The 14502-nt window shown below is 41.3% G+C and overlaps 1 pseudogene; it reads right to left on the bottom strand.

The window, feature by feature from the left end:
• Positions 1–8966: 8966 nt before the first annotated feature.
• On the bottom strand, positions 8967–10279 carry LOC132476907 (ubiquitin-like-conjugating enzyme ATG3; annotated as a pseudogene).
• Between the last annotated feature and the right edge of the window lie 4223 nt (positions 10280–14502).

The raw sequence follows: 14502 nt of genomic DNA, 5'->3' as shown, positions 1-14502 counted from the left end.
CCAGACTGGGGCACGAACCCATGTCCCCTGCATCGGCAGGCGGACTCTCAACCACTGCGCCACCAGGGAAGCCCCAGAGCAGTTATTCTTGCAGTGAATCTTTATTGCCTCATGGTGTCTTTTAGTTTCAGTGTCTCCTACAAGACACTTCCAGGACAGGTTTCTGGGAGAGTCAGTGAGGGAAGCAGAAGGATGTATGTTCCTACCCTGCCCTCGCTTCCCCGTGGAAGTGCAAGCTTAAGGTAGCCCACCGGGGCTTGCTGTAGACTTCCTGGAGAGTAATGCTCTGCTCAGACGTGATAGAGAGCTCTGTAGCCTGCCCAGCCAAGGTATTGGAGAAAGATCCATCACCCCTGAGTGATCGGTGACCCACAGGTACCGATCATGGAACCTAATGACCAGTCACTCAATTACAGACTCAGTGACATGTTTATAAGTGTGAACTTTAGAGTGCTATTAGGGAGCAGACAGATGAACTATAGCTGTGCCTGCAGGGTAGAGCTCACCCAGCCCAAATGCCCCTGTGGACCCATTACCCAGTAATTAGGGGATTTTTAAGTAGGAAGCAAGGAGTTAAATTATTACTTATATTATTGCTTCACTTGTCACTTGGAAAGTGCTGCTTTGGAGAAAGAAGGAAAGAAGAAAGGATGGAGGAAAAAACAGAGAGGGAACAAGAGAGAAAATGAGGGAATGGGGGAGAGTGGAGGCTCTGGAAAATGGGGGTTTGAGATAAGTGCTCCATTCATTTTTCCAATTTACTATAACCAGAAGCTGCTAGGGATGACCAATGAGAGATGCAGACAGGTCCGGAGTCTGGGTCACCAGCTGTGGTTCCTCTGAGTTACTGTGCCAACAACATCACTTTGGGCCAAGGTAGCTCACAGGGAAGATGAAGATAATTATATCAATTATTAATTGTGTAGTAGGAGCTTTGTTAAGCATCATCCATGCATCAGCTCATCTGAGCCTCTCTACCATGGACGAGGTGGATACCACTGTGAACCCCACCCATCAGATGAGGACATGGGAGCACCTCTATATAACTAAGTAACGAAGCTGGGTGACCTGCCTGATGCTAAGGTCCAGGCTCTTGAGTTCCTGCCCAGGCAGCTCTGTGAAGTCTTCACAATCCTGGATGACACCAAACCTACCTCTTCTGCAGAGGCAAAGGATGCTTTGGACTGACTCTGCTTGCTCCAGATTTGCCTCTGCTTAGCTCAGTTCCACCTCTTCTTCTCTGGAGCAAAATTGGCCACTGTTAACTTTGTGTGTGTGTGTGTGTGTGTGTGTGTGTGTGTAATTTTAAGTTGTATGATGAAAAGTATTAAGCAGAAATCAGGTAGACACGATTGTATAACAGACCTCTATCCACGCACCCTTTGCTCTGCTTAAAAAATTATTAACTCATGCCCAATCTTGTTTTTCTGTATCCTCCTTCCCTCCTGTATTATTTGAAGCAAATCCCAAATAGTATTTCTTCTCTAAATGCTTCAGCATGTATCTCTATAATATACAGATTATTTCTTAAAAACAAGCAAAATACTTTGATCATATCCAAAAATATTAATAATAATTATTTATTATCCAATCTGTTTAAATTTCCCAATTTTATTGTATAATTTTTATTTATTTATTTATTTATTTATTTATTTTTGCGGTACACGGGCCTCTCACTGTTGTGGCCTCTCCCGTTGCGGAGCACAGGCTCCGGACGCGAAGGCTCAGCGGCCATGGCTCACAGGCCCAGCCGCTCCATGGCATGTGGGATCCTCCTGGACTGGGGCACGAACCCGTGTCCCCTGCATCGGCAGGCAGACTCTACCACTGCACCACCAGGGAAGCCCCTATTATATAATTTTTAAAGTAATTTATTTGTTTGAATCAGGATCCAAATGTGGTCTATATATTGCAATTGGTTCGTAGGTATTTTAAGTCTCTTTTGATCTATTTTTTTCCCCTTTGAGATTTACTTGTTAAAAAAACACTTGGTTGCTTGTCTTAAAGAATTCCCCATAGTCTGCATTTTGCTGTTTGCATTTTAGTGGTGCGGTTGAAATGTTCCTTTGCCCCTGGTATTTCCTGTAAATTAGAAGTTAGATCTAGAATTTTGATCAGGTTCAGGTTTTGGCTTTTGGCAAAAATACTTCATACTTCATGGCACAGTGTACTGTATGTTAGGAAGTGTGGTTGGCTCTTCTGATGGTAGCAACCACTGATGATCATTTTAATCAACAATAATTTTAATCCCATCATTCTTTTTCATTCATTTTCTGAATCACTTTTTAAAGAAAAGCTTCTTCTCATCAACTATTTGTCATCCTGAGATACAGTTTATATGGGAAAGACAAGTTAATGCTTGATTTCTTTATTTTCTAGTTTTCAAAATAATGAGTTGCTCCTCTAGTATTCGATGTTAAGACACCAGTGAGCTTATTTTGTTATGACTATCATTTTGCTTGCATGGATTTTAAAGTATTTGATGGATTTCAATCCGTCACAGTCGTTCTTTTACTGAGATCAAAGTCTCCTGCGTTTGGCCTGTGGGCGGCTCTTTAAGTTCACTTTTGAGTCCTTCTGACATGACCACATGGTTTTCAATAGCTTCCTCTTGTCTGGTTTGACAATATGTTCCAGGTTCATCTTGTAGGTTTTCTCTCCCAAACCTAGACAACCCTTTTTTTCTTTCAGTGGAGAATGACATTTAGACATCCACAATTTGCGTTTTGAGGTGTTCATTGCTACTGGGCTGGCCACTGTTTCTAGGGCTTTTCAGTGGACACAGGTAGGACATAACATATTTCATTTTAAAGAGAAAATATATCTTGAGTTTTCATTGAAATTTCCAACTAAGAAATGACATCATTTTTACTTACCTTCTTTGATCTTACATCTGCATTTCCTGTTTCTCCTGTAGAATAACGTTCCAGTTCCCAAAGGCAAGCACATTTATTTTATACCCTACTGAACTGCCTCAGAGTAACGCTCCCACCAATTACATGATTATTGAACATAGTGTAAGTTTTTTTTTTTTCTTAAATTCATTTAGGTTGGGCATATCCCACAGGGGATGAACAGCCAGATTACTGTATCTTAAAATCACCCGACATATTTCTATCTGTGTGATTGTACTACCAGCTCAATACATAGATTTATTCGCTTATTTAACTTGTTTATTTTTATAGTGATTGCTTTTATAAATTGTAATTATAAAATTACAATTTAATACATAAATAATACACATTAATCTATAAAATTACTCTTCCCCCTCCCCATATCCTGAAATCCATTCTCTAGTAGGTTTGTGTCTTTTTTTTTTTTTTTTTTTTTTTTGCGGTACACCGGCCTCTCACTATTGTGGCCTCTCCCATCATGGAGCACAGGCTCTGGATGCGCAGGCTCAGCGGCCATGGCTCACGGGCCCAGCCGCTCCGCAGCATGTGGGATCTTCCCGCACCGGGGCACGAACCTGCATCCCCTGCATCGGCAGGTGGACCCTCAACCACTGCGCCACTAGGGAAGCCCAGGTCTGTGTCTTTATTCCCGTCTTACCCCTAGGTTCTTCATGATATATATATATTTTTTTCTTATATTCCATAAGCTGTGACAAAATGAGAGAGTGGCATGGACATACATACACTGCCAAATGTAAAATAGATAACTAGTGGGAAACAGCCGCATAGCACAGGGAGATCAGCTTGGTGCTTTGTGACCACCTAGAGGGGTGGGATAGGGAGGGTGGGAGGGAGGGAGACGCAAGAGGGAAGAGATATGGGAACATATGTATATGTGTAACTGATTCACTTTGTTATAAAGCAGAAACTAACACATCAGTGTAAAGCAATTATACTCCAATAAAGATGTTAAAAAAATCTATAAAATTAATTATAACATTATAATTACGTAAAATGTGTACATGGTTCCAAGTCAGATCGACAAAACAGAATGTTCTACACGAACCCCCAGAGCTCTCCAGAGGTATGAAGCTCCAGTTAACCCCCATGGAAACTTGCTGGAAAACACATACTTACTGCCTGCCCTTCCCCCCGATCTCACTTTCTCATAACCTTACTAGTTTTCCGGGATCACATTCAAATAAACTATTTGTACTCAAATCTTTGTCTCCTAGTCTGCTTCTAGGGTAATCCAAATCAAAGCACACATTTTTCTCCACCTGACTTTTCACACAGAAACATCCTGAAGGTTGACCATGTCGTTGTTCTGTAGATCAACATGGCTGCCGTTATTGAGGCTCCTTCCATGCCAGTGTCTTGCTGGCAGGGACTAGAGGAACTGAAGTCTGGGCAGTCTCACAGGAGGACACCCCACCGGAAGTCAGATTGTGGACCTGATACAGTTTTGGTGTCACAATGGACACCTATTCTTTGTAAGGTAGGGCAGTGGCTAAGAGACTTGCTTTTGGTGCCAGGTTGGTCTGGGTTTGGATCCTGACTCTGGCGGCTATTTCTGTATGAGCTGGACAAGTCACTTCACGTCTCTGAGCCTTGGCTTCCTCATTGGTTCAATGAACATAATGGTAGCACCTACCCTATGAGGTACGTTGATGTGGGGTACAGGAAGTAAACTGTCTGGCACATGCACACTTTCTGTAGATGTTGGCTCTTATCATCATCATCATCTTAAAATAAGAGACTGCTTTAATTCCTTTCTTTCTGAGCACTGATAATCTCTTTTCCAGGATCAGAGTCCTTAGTTCTTTGACAAAGCCTTCACAGCATATGTGTCCTAGACCCTCTCCATCCTGGCCTGCTGTAACCCAGACCAAGCTGTAAATCTATGGTTAAGGGGCTTCAAGACGTAGAAACCGTCCTCCCAGTGTGACACATCTGCCAGAGAACTTGGTTTGAATTGTCACTGATAAAATTCTCTCATTAGGAATTCGCGTGAACTTCTCCCATTTTGAATTTCCTTGGGGGTGCTCCGTCCCACAAGATCTGGCCTTTACCCATATGAATCAGGGGACCTTCTGTCTGCTTTAGGCCCCCCCCCCGGCCCTTTCTCATGGCCCCTTTCTGTCTTCCCAATGAAACAAATCTATCCTGGAGATCCCGACAAGAGCTTTCAGTGTTACCCCGAATTCTCGTTATTTTCTCAGAATTGACCATTTAGTGGTTATAAAAGTGTTTACACTCTTTAGTCTGAGGAGAAAGTCTGTCTCAAGGACTGGGAGGAAGAGGAAGGCATGATGTGATCTTCTTTTCAGGAAGGAAGCAAACCCGGGAAGCAGAGAAGGCGGAGGAAGAAAAAGGAGAATATTTACAAATATGAAAAGGTGGAATGGAGTTTCCTTGCTTTTGCCATAGTCTATCCTGCAGATACTTTGAGGGTGGCATCCTTACCGGGCTCTGCAGCTGTCTGTGGGCCAGAGGGGGCCTCAGATACAAAGTGGGACCCCTCAGGGCCTCTGCAGGTCCCACATCCCAAACAGTACCCTCACATGCCAGAGGTGGAAGTAATGATCCACTGAGCGAATATTAGCTAGACTTTTAGCTAAAATGGCTTCTCAGGAGGCTGAGTAGGAGGCTTGAGAAATCATCCCAGAAAACAAAGTGTTTTGTGATATAAAATAAATGCACAGACATTCCTGGTAGTTTTGGAAGGGGGCGTCTAGTTCCCAAGGGATGGCAGTGACTAGTCAGGACAAGGCCTTTGGATACATGTGTTTTATAAGCTCTAAAGATTCTTTGGATAACCGGATACAGCACACTGACTCTCAGATAGATGAAAGGCAGAACTCTTTGTTACTTATGGCTCCAAATGAGAGAATAGGAGAAGGCTGTCATGCAGGGATGCACAGGGGGTTACACTTGGGGACTGGATCACAGAAAGCTGGAGTTGTAGGAGGAGTTTATGCATAGCAAATGGAGCAGATTTTGAAAGCTTTCTGGAGACTGGATATGTTGAATAATTACTTGGGATCCTGGGTTTAGGGGCTGCCCCTAGCTAGTTGTTGGGCACCTGGCCCTGGAGAACAGGACCCCAATAAGGGACATGGTTGGTGTAGAGGCTTAGCAAACTACCCATGAAGGGAAATTGAGAGTTTTAAGCCATGACTTCAAAACTGGGTCAAGGCAGCACTTGTGAAATATTATATTGTAGCATGTCAATTGGATTCAGGGCAGATGTTCAGCTTCTGGAGAAACTTAAGTTAAAGTTGGGCTAAAACCCAGTCATAAGGCTTGGACCAAATGTTAGGAGTTAGAACAGGGAAACCAAATATGTGGCATGCATGCTATTACCATCCTTTCCCTTGATCAGAGCAGACATTGCTAATCAAACACGATTTGGAGCCTGCTCAACTTGGAATCTTTCTCAAGTACCCCTGACAAGCAACACAGTTGGCATGTAATTTGAAACCCACTAACCAGTCTTCATTAGAAGAAAGAACTAGCTAAGAGGCATGTAGATATCTGGGTTTCGGGTAATTTAAAATCTATGGGAAGCATATATAATTTCAGATCCCACCCATTGGTGGGCTAAGAGTCCCTCTTATCAGCATTGTTCAGGGACTGAGGAGCTGAATCAGAAACGGCTGGGCCCTGGTGCAGGGAGTTACATGGAGCTGGAGAAGGCAGGGTCAAAAACTCTTAGAAGTACAGTGTCTAATCAAAAGAAAGTTACCTCTAACGGTGGAAATGTGGACTAAAAGACCAGAGGGAGAGACCTTTTCAGGAGCCAGTGTTCCTACCATATAGACAGGCCAAGACCCATCCACAAGCCATGCTCTGGTGTGGCGTTTGGGCCAGCATCTGAAGGTAGGACAAGGGATATTTGATCTTTTTGGAAAACACAGCTGCCCAACCTCAACTTCTCCTCCAAGCTACTCTACATCTGTATCCTCTCCTGAAATATTTTATTAAACATTTCATCTATATCCTTTTCACCCCAGACTTCAACTTTTGATTTTCTCTGGTACTTTTCTGTGGTTTCTCAAAGTGCAAAAGGCATGTTTTAGGAAGAAGATATTTTCATAGAGGCTGGCTAGATATCTGAGATCCACCAACAGGCAGTTGACTCAAGTGAAGTGAAGCCAAAGGGAAACCAAAGTTTGTTTTCTAGATTTTTTTTTTTCTCACAGGGAGAGGGAGATTACTGATCAATTTCAATTTATGTCTCTTCTCCCTTAATTATCCATATGTAATCAGTATATATTTATTAAACTCCCACTAGGATCCATACTGTGTAGTAGGCACTGGGAATATAATGCAGGAACAAAAGCAGATGTGGTCCCCCCCCCTCCTGGAGCTCTCTTGGGAGACAGAGAGATGAATTAAATAACCCTAGGACAACATGTAAACTTGTGTCTGGTGTTTCGAGAGAGAGGTGCATCGTGTTAAGTAAGCTTATGATAGGGGATTTGATAAAGGGAGGGAAGGCAGAATGGTGAATTCAGAAGTGAATGGTGACGGAGACTAAAGGAGGATCTGAAGGACTTAGTGAAATGAAGAATTATGTAGTAGGAAGGGAACTCCAGGCAGGGGGCACAGCCTGTGCAAAGGTCTGGCAATGGGAATAAAGCATGAACATTAGGTGAAAACACGAAGGTTGAGCAGCTAGAGAAGACTGAACAAAGGGAGATGTGACAGGCAATGAGTTGGAAGAGGTGCCCAAGGACCATCAAGGCGGGACCTTGTAAGTCAATCAGCTATGAATTTACTGAGAAGCTAGTAAAAGTTAACTTCAGGGTCTCTTATTTGCATGGGGTTTTCCCAAAGCCCTGCATCATGAATGTTGCCCATCCAAATAGCACTTTACTTATTGTACAAGAAAACATTTGAAGTTCCCTAAAATTTCATAGCTCATATAGAAAATAAACTTGATAGAAGAATTCTCAAATTTGTACAATTGTAAACATTTTTGTGGTATTTCCAATAATGAATTGGTGAAGCTGGAAAATAAACAAACAAACAAACAAATAAAACAAACCGCTTTGCTCTACCATGCCAGGGTGAAAATAATTTAGAAATTCTGAGTTCACTTTCTTTTCTCCCCATAGAAAATATTACATGCTCATTGTCATATGAAAAGGAGATCAAAGAATACACAACAAACCAAAGGTAAGAACTATTACAGTGTTGCATCTGTGTGCTGATTAATACAAATATTATGTTATTTCCCAGGATTTTGTAATGTTAGTGTTATCTGTCACTTAAAAAATGTAGTTTATTGTGATTTATTTTCCCTCTCTAAATAAATATTCAAGTTTGTGCTTAATTCCAAATCCAGAATTTTGTCTTCTTAGCTGATCTATTCACTGTTAGTCATTGATCACTATTATCAACCTTCTACCCCAATGTCAGGGTGATTCTGTAGGGTGAGTCTTTCTCAGGTCTCTTTACTTGTTAAAATCCATTGTGTGAGTGGGTTGAATCACTCCCACCCAGAGATGGTCTGTCTGTTTTCAGCTCTCAGAACTGGTGGGTTCAGTCATTTGGAGGCAGAGGGGGATGGTGAAGACAGAGGCTGGGATACACTGTCTCTATGCCCAGCCATCCCTATTTCAGGATCTTTCCAGTACATTTTGCTTTAAGCCAATAATGAAACCTGAATGGTGTCCAGAAAAGAACACTGGACTGCAGATCTCAGTTTGAAGTCTGGCTTTCTCCCTTACCATGTGGTCAAGTCTCTGAGTGTATCAATCAGACTAAAAGATTCTGTGAAGGATTTACATGAAGATAGTGATTAACAGAAAGACAGCAGCAGACTGCGTTAAAGATACAAGATTTCCTTAATAGCAAGTGAAATGGAAGAATCTCTGTATTGAGGCAAGCAACACAAAGCAGGAACTGTGTGTAAGGTCCTCTTAGGGACACACACCATTTTTTTTTTTGTAATGGAACATTTAAAAAATTAAATACATAAACATGTAAGTCCCTTTATTAGAGAAATTGTACATATTGGTGAATATGACCAATGGTCACGTGTATGGGTAAATTCTTTAAAAATCAGAACCAATAATTAAGATAGCTTCCGTGCTCTACTTGTTTCATTGTCTAATGTCTAGTGTAGTTATAGTTTATTGCTGAAATGATGGTTTGAACACATTTCAAGAAAATTAGAAGATATTTATGAACACCCTTCCTTCTGCAACAGTCTATGGTTTTCTTCATCATCAGGCATGCCTGCCTGGGGGAACTGAACACATAGGCGGTGGTGGGAGATAACAGGGATTTAAATGGTCACTGTTTTCTTCAAATGAACTTGACTTCACACATGTACTCAACTAATAAAGGCTACCATGGCTCACCATGTCTTACAACCATAGTTGTGGGATCTGGTAATACTTACCATAAGTGACGTAAAGGTGATAAGTTCTGGTTTGCAAACTAGCAACCTCAGCCTTAGCTCTCAAATTTCTACTATTTTCCTTGCACCGAGAGTAGACTCATCTGTTTCCAACAATTCACTCTCTTCATATTCTTCCATATCTGCAGCTTTTCTTACATCTTCCTCCTCTTTCTCCTCACATATAGCTGAGCAAATTTGGAGTTTTAGACCATCTTTGCTGTCCAGCTATGAAATGAATGAGAGAATGCCAGACAGAGTTGAGACACTGATCAGTTCTGACTTTGTGGTAGGACTTTTATTTAATCTTCACACCATGAGAGAAAGGTATTCTTTCCATGTTATAGATGAGGAAATGCTGGCGCTAAGAGGGAAGTTGATATGTACAGGTTTGGATAACCAGTAGGTGGCTGAACCTGTGTCCTAACCCAAGTTTTCTGAGTCTGTATCTTAAGCTCCTTCTTCAATGCTATGATTATTAACTCTTTTTGGCCCAGATGTTTCTGTGAGGACCAAATGAAGGTATTTTCACACACATGCACTCACACATGTGTGTACATACATGCATGCATACAGTCATATACACACACAGAAAGACAGACATACAGACACACAAACACATGCACTCATACACTGCATATAATTCCAGGACTCACAGACCCCTGATACCTGGCGTAAGGATCCTTTCCCTACATCACAAACAAGAAAAGCACCTGGTTCTTGCAGATGTGCAATTTATGCCTTTTTTTCAACTACATTGAATTATTAACTAATTAGTGCTTGTGAAGTCCTCGGGAAATACCAAGCGCTTGTTCAACGCTAAATATGGTTATTAGTAAAGCTTTGATTTTAGAGAACAGCTAGGGAGTCCTGAAATAAGCAAATAATCGTTATGTAGGGAGGCTGGCAGCTGACGGGCATGCCGCGGTGTATAATCAAATTCTACCTGGCTTTCAAAGGTGCTCCAGCTCATCGCTGCTACATCATCATTACGGGGAGTTTGCACATTTTCAGGGAATGTGTGTTTCATATTTCTGTGTCCATTTACCTTTCTTTTTACCTTCCTTCTGCACCCTCTCATACCTAACCCTTTCTTTCACAGCAGATAAGTCTACCTCTCCTTTGGGGAAATAGTGTCTCCATCTCAATTTATTACTGTCACCCCTAAATGTTCCTGTCACATGCCATCTGTCCCTCCTGGCCTTACCTCTCAGAGGAATTGGCTCCATGGGCAGTGACCTGTGCCATCACATACACTCAGATTTCTCCCCTTGTTTGGTTTAATGTTCTGCTATCACCATCTTGAAATTCTTTATAATTTTTGAACAAAGGACCCAACAGTTTCTTTATGCACTGGGCCCCACAAATTACATAACCAATCCTACCCCCGCCAACTGAATGTTCCAGGTGAATCCCTCTAGTTTTACCTGTACGTGTTGCCTCAAAGACCTCACTCCATCAATAATATTGTGTTCTTTCATTCTTTCTCCCTCTGCTGATGGCCATCTTTCAGTCGACAATATGCTCATCCAAAAGAATTGAAGGAAATTGCTTTCATCAATGGAATGACCTTCAGTTTTACATTCTTTGGGTTGCAAGGGACAGAAACCCAACTAAAACTAGCAGAGGGAAAAAAGGAAACATTATATTACATAAACAAATTGTGGAAGAGGCAGAGTGAGCTGGTTTTATGGACAACTGAACTCTGAGATGTGACCACTATTTCATTTTCATCTCTACTCTTGTCTTCATGTTAGAGTTATTCTTTCAGGTCAGTTTTTTCCATGTGATGAAAACCTGTTGTAGGTCATGCCAGACCAAATTCCTGTAGCTTATGATCAACAAGGAAAATGGGCCATTGTCATCAAGTTTGAATAATACAAAATCTGAGGAAGAATTCTATTTGGTTCAGCTTGGGTCATAAGTTTATCCTTGAACCAATCACAGTTGTCAAGGGAATGGGGCACTCTGAGGGCTCATGTTGGCTGTCTTATCTGGATCTCATTGTTGGAATTCTGGGAGAGCAGTTCCCTATGGAAAAGTGTGCAGTGTATGGGAATACAGAGCAATCAATGATTACACCTGTCCCCTTTTACCCAGTACTTCCTCTCTCTCTTCCTCTTCATGGTTTAATGTCATTACAAAGCCATCTACTTGAAAAGTAGTCTATATTAACTCACCTGACTTTTCCACCTCCAATCACCTCTGAATATTTTTCAACATCCCTCTTAAACTGCTCTTGTCAAGATCACCATTGGTTTCCTTGTGGTCAAATTTATAGATCAATTTTCAATGAGCTCTTATTTTACCTCCTGTGATATGTTGCATTTGGTTGTTCTTTCTTAGGAAAATTCTCTTCCTTTGGTTTCTATTAAAACCTATTTCTGGCCTTTTATCGTCCTTGTCTTTCACACCAGCTTCTCCAAGCTCTATATTTTATTGGCTTCAGTTTCCCTATTTCTTAAACTTGTCTCCTGGTCTGGTTCTTTACCTGGTCCCATGAATCTGCCTTTGATATTTCCTCTTATTCCTGCATACCATGCCTAGTGGTTCTGTTCATATTTGGAGACTCAGTCATCCAGGAGAGAAATGATGGTGACCTGGATTTGGATCAGGGTGTTGGCTATTGGCTAGAAAATAATGGGAAGTAACTCAAAGATTATAAAGGAGGTAGAATCATCTGAACTTGATGATAGGTTGGAAGTGGGGAATAAGAAGGAGTGCGGCAAATATCTTTCCAGTCTCTGGCTTGGGACAAAGTGATGGATGGTGCTGTTGAAAAAATGAAGGTAGTGTGTGTGCATGTGATTGTACGTGCATTCTTTTGGGTCCCTGTATATACTGGGGTGTATATACACATATGTGTATGAGTCCACGCTTATGCTGATGTACTTGTCTTTGCATATGTGAGCATTTAGAAGCATGAAGAGCATGTCATAAGAGTGAAGGTCCGTATGTGTGTGGAAATGAAGGGGATGGTGTTGAAATGAAGATATTCCCATATGTCCACAGGCACAGACATCTTGAGTCCCACCACTTGGGTGTCTGTGGTTCTAAGGAATGGCTTCCAGGCAGAGAGGACCAGCAGTTTCTCCTAGCTTATCACCAGTCTGCTCCTTGCATTGTGTCCTGCTTTAAGGAACCACACAGCATGGAGCTTGCTTAATTAAATTCTATTACAGCGTTAAAGGGCGCTAACTGCAGCTGTTAGAAACGTCCAGCACACGTTGCCTAGCAGAGGACGCAGGATGAAAGGTTGAATCTTTTCTGTAATCCTCCTTACCTGGACTTGATCTGAGCTTTTATTAGTCTGGGGAGATGGGCTTACGTTATGTTCAGTATGGATTTCTGCCTTCCTGTGGATTTGCAGCTCTAGAGGAGAGCTGTGATGGCCGCTGGAGCTAAAGAGTTCCAGTTTTGGGGCAACGTGGGGCAGACACCTCTGAGAGCTTCCTGACTCCAGACATGGGAAGAAGGAGGAAACAGTGCGAGGAAGGTAGAGGCAGGTAGACTCTGTTTCACACTTATCACTCTCTCATTCTTTTTGGTAATGAATTTATTTTAGGGAAACACAAAACAGCCTCTTGTGTCTGCTCTCCACTCTTTCTTTCTCATATAAATCCAACTAAAGGCCACAGAAGAGCATATTCCTAAGACATTTGATTCTTCGTGGGGGAAATTTGGTACTAAACCGAGTTACAATAGCTTGTATATTTATCCATCTGTGCATTTTTCCTCCTCCTCGCCCTCTTCCTCCTCCTCCTTTTCCTCATCAGAGTTCATACTCACCAAGCATTTGCTCTTTACTAAGTGTGTTATCTCTTTTAACACTTATAATGTCTTTACGAGGCTGGTACTAGTATAGTCTCTATTTTACAGCTGAGAAAACTTAGTGTCAGAGAGGTTTAGTGATTTGCCTGCAATCATGCAGCTCAGAAGGATAGAAATGAGATGTGAACCCAGGTCAGTCTGACACATCCCAGCATTATGGCAATGCACAATCTTAATCCCTTACCTCTCTCCCCAAAATACAAGAAAGACTTTTTAAAAATCAATGGTAGTGCCACTGCTTAGAGATCCAACTACCAGCAATTTTATTTTTCCAATGTATTATCTCTCTCTCATACACACACACAAATATGTGTATATAACATACAGTAAATATCTACATACACTACACATATAAAATATAATACATAAATAATATGTTATATATGCATGTATATATGTGTTTATATATTATAAATTAATGTGAGTATACTCTAAATTCTACTTTTGCTCTACCATTCCCCTCCCTACAAAATAGGTCACAAACATATATTCAAGTCATAATATATTTTCCTATGTATCATTTTTGTGGCTGATTATATTCCATTTGCTGGGGAAAATGTCCATTTGGATTTTGATTGGCATCGCCTTGAATTGACAGACTATTTTGGAGATAATCTCTGTCCTCCTCTCCAGAAAGGTGGGAAAAACTTGAACATCTTTAAATGTAGGCTCCAACTTGGAGAGGAGATGCAGGAGAAAAGGATGCAGGAGAAAGGGATGGAGGAGAAAGGACTCTCCAAAGCAGGCATTGCTTGGCAAGCACTTCCGAGACTGACATCTCTCCATTCCTTGTGGTGGCCAGGGCCATGTGAGGGACCCCCCTGTATCCTCTGAGGTGGAGTCTCATGTTCTCAGAGGGATGGAGGCTGGAGGACCACTGATCATTAGTAGGAACATTAAGATTTGGAAGACTGCAAGATATGGTGGGAAGTTGTGGGTCCCATATAGTGGTGGACTGGTAAATATTTAACCACTTGTTCTTCAAAAAACCAAGTCCCAATTTGTAATGTTTACTACTTGTATGAGGTAAATACTTTCATTGTGACCAGTTTTAAGCTGGCAATTAATATCATTGAATGAGGAATTGGGAAGAGATGGACAACCACATACCATTATAATGGTCACCTCACCATACAGACACAATAGATGTAAATAACCCTAAAAACATAGACAATAGACAATAGTACAATATATATACATACTATGTATATTATACCAATGTAATAGTAATAAAGTAATTAGGAATTTATGACTTTTGAGTATTTATTACCTTTTGTGAATATAATTTATATAATTGTAAGTGTATAACATTTAGTTGTTAATAATGGCCGTGTTTAACAACTGGTCTGCAAAATTCCTAATAAT

The sequence above is a fragment of the Mesoplodon densirostris genome, chromosome 16, assembly GCF_025265405.1.
Source record: "Mesoplodon densirostris isolate mMesDen1 chromosome 16, mMesDen1 primary haplotype, whole genome shotgun sequence".
In the NCBI taxonomy this organism is placed as follows: Eukaryota; Metazoa; Chordata; class Mammalia; order Artiodactyla; family Ziphiidae; genus Mesoplodon; species Mesoplodon densirostris.
Note: the sequence above shows the minus strand (reverse complement) of the source record. Positions and strands in the feature narration are given on the sequence as shown.